The sequence below is a fragment of the Hylobates moloch genome, unplaced genomic scaffold (genome assembly GCF_009828535.3).
Source record: "Hylobates moloch isolate HMO894 unplaced genomic scaffold, HMol_V3 SCAFFOLD_2, whole genome shotgun sequence".
NCBI lineage: Eukaryota > Metazoa > Chordata > Mammalia > Primates > Hylobatidae > Hylobates > Hylobates moloch.
The window spans coordinates 35,355,435-35,362,928 of NW_026652277.1; the positions used below are offsets into that span (position 1 = coordinate 35,355,435).

A 7,494-nucleotide genomic window follows, 5' to 3' on the forward strand; every position below is an offset into this window, starting at 1 on the left:
TGTGTGTAGGTATACATGTTTTATGGTTGATACCATCACCTAATCACTGAGAAATAAAATCCTTGTATTATTTTCAATTTCTACCCTTTCCTTCACTGCCATTTGCCTGCTTCCATAAAATCAATTATGGACTCATCATTTAGCAAAGTATTGTAATAAACTTCTAACTTGTTTCCTTGCCTCTATTCCATTCCCATCTAATTGTCTTCCACACTAAAGCCAGTCTTTTTCTATTTTTAACAGTTATTATTGTTCCTGTTAACTCTTTATTTGGCTTCCTTTATTGAACTTTTCTATAGCTTTATAAAGGTCAATGGGTTTAACTCTTGACTTATGGCCAGATACTGCCTGATGTGGTTTGGCTATGTCTCCACCCAAATCTCACCTTGAATTGTAATAATCTCCACGTGTCAAGAGCAGCGCCAGGTGCAGATAATTGAATCATGGGGACAGTTTCCCCCATACTGTTCTCATGGTAGTGAATAAGTCTTATAAGATCTGATGGTTTTATAAATGAGAGTTTCCCTGCCACGATGTAAGATGTCCCTTTGCTCTTCCTTCATCTTTCACCATGATTGTGAGGACTCCCCCACCACGTGGAACTGTGAGTCCATTAAACCTCTTTTCTTTATAAATTACCCAGTCTCAGGTACGTCTTTATTAGCAGCATGAGAAAAGACTAATACACTGCCCTTCTATTTTCTATAGTTGTCCTACTTTGTCTTTTAATCTGTGCATCTACTACTTCTGTTCTTCAAATATGCCATACTTTATTCTGTCTCTCCAAAATATGCAGCCTGTCATGATATTCCTGTAACATTGCTACATGTTTCTTTCTCAGAAATAACCTTACATAAAAAGCTTTCCTGAAACACCTATCCAGAAAGAACTAGTGATTTTAAGATGTTTCTGTACTTGTTCATCTTTTTTCACCATCTTTATTAGAATTAATTATAAATTATAAATATAATTATATATAATTCTAACATAATTATAAGATTCCTGAAAATAGTGTGATCCTAATTTTTCCTTTGAATACCCTATAAAATTTAGTACAAAGGTGAAATATGGGTACTGCTCAATGAATATTTAATTCATGAGTTTCACAACTCAGAACTCCCTTTAGTGGAGCACATGAGTCTGCTTCACAGTTACTCAGTTCATTTGTCTATAATTCAGCAAGTATGTATAGCAACAAATAAAGGTCATTGTGTTTTACTGTTGGTTTATGGCTTGAGATTGCCCTGCTATTTTCATGTTATCTGTTTTAAGGAGAATAAACATAAGAGGGCTTTTTTACAAACACAAACAAACAAACAATATGCTTTTCATCTTATGGAAATTTTGAGACTGGAGATTTTTCTTTCAAAATGTATAGCTAACCCGAAGAAAAATGATAAAGCTGGTGATTTGCTTTGGGGACACTCCCACTCTACTCTTAACAGCATTTTTCCCCATCTCTTTACAATCTCATTCTTCCATCTACATCTCCAGAGTACATAATGCCCACCAGGGCTCATCATGAAACCCTAACTTGGAAAATTGTCTCAGGTTACTATCTTTTCTTGAAACTCCTCTTCCTTCACATTGTGATTGTAGGTTGCTTTTACTAATCTAACAGAATAAATAGCTTTAGGTATGGGTGATTAAAAACATTTGATACATTACCGATCACAGGTGCATTTGAATTTTAAAAGACTTCTCTGGAGATATGTGGTTTTTCATTGTATTATTCTAATGGTAGAATTTAAGTTGCTTGTGGTGGGAGAGTTGAGTACTAGGGCAATTCTAGCATGTAGATAACCAGTTATCTCCTTTGTCACACAGTACTTGAATAGGCACTGGACTTTGTCAAAACTGGAGGGTAAAAGCTCTGTATTAGTCTGTTCTCACACTGCTGATGAAGACATACCTGAGACTGGGCACTTTACAAAAGAAAGTGGTTTAAGGGACTTATAACTCCACGTGGCTGGGGAGGCCTCACAATCATGCTGGAAGGCAAGGAGGAGAAAGTCGCATCTTACATGGGTGGCAGCAGGTAAAGAGAGAGAGAGAGCTTGTGCAGGGAATCTCCCATTTTTAAAACCATCAGATCTCATGAGATTTATTCACTATCACCAGAACAGCATGGGAAAGACTTGCCTCCATGATTCAATTACCTCCCACCAGTTCCTCCAATGACACATGGGCATTGTGGGAATTACAATTCAAAATGAGATTTGGGTGGGGACACAGCCAAACCATATCAGGTGCAGTTCTCTACAAGACTGCCCTCACTTCAATTATCAGCTCCAAGTTTGGGGTTTCTAGAGCCACTCTCAGTTCTGACCAGCTACCTCAGGGTTTCCCATGACCACCCTTAAGTTCAACAATTTATGGAAAAGACACAGAACTTACTGAAAATCCTTCTTATATCATTAAAATTTTATTATAGCAACAGGATGCAAATGAGAACAAGAAAAAAGAAGAGATGGGCCAGGCGCGGTGGCTCACACTTGTAATCCTAGCACTTTGGGTGGCCGAGGTGGGCGGATCACGAGGTCAGGAGGTCGAGACCACGGTGAAACCCCATCTCTACTAAAAAAAATACAAAAAAATTAGCCGGGCATTGTGGCAGGCGCCTGTAATCCCAGCTACTTGGAGAGGCTGAGGCAGGAGAATGGTGTGAACCCGGGAGGCGGAGCTTGCAGTGAGCCAAGATTGCGCCACTGCACTCCAGCCTGGGCCACAGAGCGAGACTCCGTCTCAAAAAAAAACAAAAAAAAAAAAAAAGAAGAGATGCATAGAAGAGAGTTTGCAAGAGTTCCATTTACAAAGCCTCCATTGTCCAAAGGGATGTCTTACTCTCTCAGTATCAACAACAATGCTCAAAGAATACTGACAACCAAGGTAGTTCACACAAGCTTCAGTGTCCAGAAGTTTTGTTGACATTTCATTGGGTACACATGATTGTTGAAACATTGGCCATGTGGATAAACTCAATCTCAAAGCCTTCCCCAGAGGAAGGGTTGATGTCACTTGGCTCAAAACCCAAAATCCTCTAATTTTGGGTGGTTTTTCTGACATAACTAGTCTCCACCCTGAGTAATCTCATTAGCATAAGTGATCTGAGGGCCCGCCCTGAGTCACCTCATTAGCATACACATCAGTTGTGACTGGGGTCCATCATGGATAACAAAGATACCCATAACACTCAAGAAGTTCCAAGAGTTAAAAGGTTACCTCCCAGGAAATGGGGATGCCAGACTAATTCTTCATTACACAATGGTAAATACACAAATTTAACAACTTTCTTACAGAGCAGAAAAACATTTAGCTCTTTGGATTTCTGTGTGTGAATTTTGAAATGAAATGAGAAAAAGTTGGATGGCCATAGTTTATAAAATATCTATAAACTTCATTCTCCACTACCTTTATTAAAATAGATAAAACCCAATACCATACTATTCATTTATTAGATTTCCACTTTTTTAAAAAAGGAGGAATTCTTTCTGCTGCCAAACCATTAAAATAATAATAATAATGTGAGCAATATATTTTTTGTCTGAATCAAAAGCTTGAAAAATGAAACCATAAACTATAAGCTTAAGAATCAATGAGAACTCAAAATTGATCAAAGACTTGAATTTAATAGCTAAAACCATAAACTTTTCAGACAAAAACTTAGAGGGATAATCTTCATGACCCTGGATTTGGTCATGGGTTTTCAGATATAATACCAAAAGCACAGGCAACAACAACAAAAGTAGATTAATTGAACTTATTTAAAAATTTTTGTGCATCAAAGATTATTCTCAAGAGAGTAAAAAGCCCATAGAATGATAGAAAAATTTTGCAAATCATATATATAATATTGGTTTAATATTGAGAATAAATGACTCATACCATTCCAAAACAAAAAACAAATCAACCCAATTAAAATGGGGAAAGGAGGTGAATAGACATTTCTTTAAAGAAGACATGCAAATGACCAACAAACCATTAAAAAGATATTCAAAATCATTCATTGTCTTAGTCCATTCAGGCTGCTATAGCAAAATACCTTAGACTGGGTAATTTATAAACAACAGAAATTTATGGCTCACAGTTCTAGAGGCTTTAAAGTCCAGGATCAACACACCACCATATTCAGCATCTAATGAGGGTTCTCAGCTTCATAGATGATCTTTCCTGTGTGTCCTCATATGACACAAGGGGTGAACAAGCTTCCTCAGGCCTCTGTTATAAGAGAACTAATCCCATTCATGAGAGTAGATGCCTCATGACCTAATCACCTCCCAAAGACCCACCTCTCAATAATGCTACATTGGTGATTAAGTTTCAACATATGAATTTGGGGGCTGGGAGGACACAGACATTCAGACCACAGAACTAATCATCCTAATCATTAGGTAAATGCAAATCAAAACTATGATGAGCTACCACTTCACACCCAGTAGGATACCTAGTATAAAAAAAAAAAACTAAAACAAACTCAGCAGAAAATAAGTATTTAAGTATTGGGAAGAATGTGGAGAAATTGGAAGCCTTGTGTATTGTTGGTAAGAATGTTGAATAATGTAACCACGATGGAAAACAATTCCTCAAAATATTAAAAATATAATTTGCCACACGAACCAGCAATTCCACTTTCGAGTATATACCTGAAAGACTTGAAAGCAGGATCTCAAAGAGTTATCTGTGTGCCCATGTTTATAACAACATTATTCACAATAGCCAAAAGTGGGAGCAATCCCATTGTCCTTCTGCAGATGAATGAATAAACAAAATTTGATATACACATAATGGAATGTTATTCAACAATCAAAAGGAATGAGGTTCAGATACCTTCTACAACATGGATGGACTTTGAAACATTATGCTAACTGAAATAATCCAGACATAAAAGGGAAACTATTACGTATTTCAACTTACGTGAGGTATCTAGAACAGGAAAAATTTTAGGGACAGAAAGTAGAATAGAAGTTACTAAAGGTGGGGTTGGGGAGGGGAAATGGGAGTTTTTGCTCAAAGGGTATAGTTTCTATTTCAGAAAACAAAAAATATAGAAATAGATAGTGGTGATGGTCACACAACATTGTGCATATATTTTATACCTCTGAATAGTACACTTAAAATGGTTAAAAATTTAAATTTTGTATTACTATGATTTTTTAAATGTCAGTGAACTAAACATTCAGGGTAAAGAGAAAAATAGAAGAATGTGTCATTGTTAGACAGCTAGCTCTTAAAAGCATAAGGTCAAAGCTTTAGAAATTTTTGTAACTATAGAGAAACTTTCAGATGGGTCTTTGTACAGGAAAGAGAGAATGTGCTATAAGAAATTATATGCTTTTCTGCTTTGTGCTTTTTACATTATGTGTAATCAAGATTGTGTGCCCTATTCCAGGCTGATCCAATTAATTGCCCCTAACTTAAAAATGCTTGTGGCTCTATACAACTGTCTGTTACTAAATTATAACTTTATCTGAAGAGTAATATGGTAGACAGAATGCTGACTCCCTAAAATGCCTACTTCCTGATTCCCAGAACTTGTGAATGTATTATGGTTATATGGCAAAGGGGATTTTGCAGATATAATTAAGGTTATAGTACTTGAGATGGGGAGGTTATCCTGGGTTATCCAGGTTTGCTCAGTCTAACCACAAGAACCCTTAAAAACAGAGAAATTTCTCTGCCTACAATCAGAGATCCAGCAGAAGAGAAAGGGAGGAGATAGATGAGGCAGAGAAATTTGAAATGTGAGAAGGGCTTGAGCCATTGTTGCTTGCTTTGAAGATGGAGGAAGGTGGCAATGAGCCAAGGAATGTAGTAAGCCTCTAGAAACAGAATGACCTTCATCCAACATCCAGCAAAGTAACAGGAGAGAGCCTCAGTATCTCAGTAGCACAACTGCATGGAACTGAACTCTGTCAAAAGATTGGATTCTAAGAAGCAGTGAAATGGATTCTCCCCAAGAACCTCCAGAACAAATAAAGCCCTGATGGCATGTTGATTTTGGCCTTGTGGGACCCAGAGCAAAGAAACCAGCCAAACCTACTGATTTTTAACCTATAGAACTGGGGAATAGGCCGGGCGCGGTGGCTCAAGCCTGTAATCCCAGCACTTTGGGAGGCCGAGGCGGGTGGATCACGAGGTCAGGAGATCAAGACCATCCTGGCTAACACGGTGAAACCCCGTCTCTACTAAAAAAAAAAAAATACAAAAAATTAGCCGGGCGTGTTGGCGGGCGCCTGTAGTCCCAGCTGCTCGGGAGGCTGAGGCAGGAGAATGGCGTGAACCCACGAGGTGGAGGTTGCAGTGAGCCAAGATCGCACCACTGCACTCCAGCCTAGGGGACAGAGAAAGACCCCATCTCAAAAAAAAAAAAAAGAAAGAACTGGGGAATAATTTTGTGTTGTTATAAGGTACTAAGTTTGTAATGTTTGTTATGGCAGTGATAAAAACTATACAGACAATATCTGGAAACACTGCAGTGCTTGTCAATGCATCTGGCTAAATTTCTCCCAAACATTATTCAAAACGTAATAGCAACCAAAAGAATTCCATTACCAAACATATTCACCTTCCTTTCAGGTGGCTCTCTGACATTTAATAGTTTCTGAAATTAAGCAACATGACCCCAAAGTCTCTGAAATTCAGTACCCTTTCCCTGAGTATATCTTGACTTTTTATAAAGGGCACTCAAGAAAATCAAGGGACAACAAGAAAAATAAAAGAACATTGTTAATTTTTTTTCCTGGCAAGTTAGCAAAATCTCAATTCAAATATTGTATACTTGATGTTGGATAATAATGACTCAGGAGATGATTTCTCACTTGCAGAATAAAAATACTTTAACTTGAAGAAAGGAAAACTTCTATTTGTACACTTTACAGGATGACACTCTGAACACTATTTGTTTTGGGATTTGCTCCAAGTCTCAAGGTCAAGACAGTTAAGGTCATCCCAGAGGTCTAGAGTATACATTTCAAGAGAGGAGAATTCACACAGATATAATTCAGATGCAAGTGAAATGAAATAAAGATTTTTTTTTTTACTTTCTGAAATATTGCTGACAATGCAGTTTCACATCCAGAATATTAGTTTTATTCTACTCCATAACAAGTTTCTATAAACTTAGTGGATAAAACAACACACATTTCTTACCTCTTATTGTCCATAAGTCAGGAGTCTCCAGTCACAACTTGGCTGGGTTCTCTGCTCGTTTTTGCAGGGCTACAGCCAGGGTTTCAACCGAGCTGCATTTTTATCTGGAGGCTTAGCTGGGAAAGCATCAGATTTCAAGCTCAATCAGGTTGTTGCAGAATTCATTTCATTGTAGCTGTGAGACTGAAGACCCTGACTTTTTTCTGCCTGTCTGTTTTCCGCTGGAGGCTGCCCTCAGGTCTTATAGGCCACCAGCAGTTCTTTGCCATGTGGACTTTTTCAACATAGTTGTTTACTTCATTGAACCAGCAAGGAGAAGCACTAAAGCAATCGACTAGCAAGATT

General features: G+C 37.8%; 1 long non-coding RNA gene across 1 annotated transcript in view; it reads right to left on the minus strand.

Annotated features, from left to right (window-relative positions):
• The window catches only part of LOC116457414 (uncharacterized), a 126,628-nt gene extending 119,416 nt beyond the window's left edge, over window positions 1-7,212 (minus strand). The window contains exon 1 of the long non-coding RNA XR_004245030.2: window positions 7,150-7,212. This is a non-coding gene — a long non-coding RNA (uncharacterized LOC116457414). The remainder of the gene's footprint in view (window positions 1-7,149) is intronic.
• Between the last annotated feature and the right edge of the window lie 282 nt (window positions 7,213-7,494).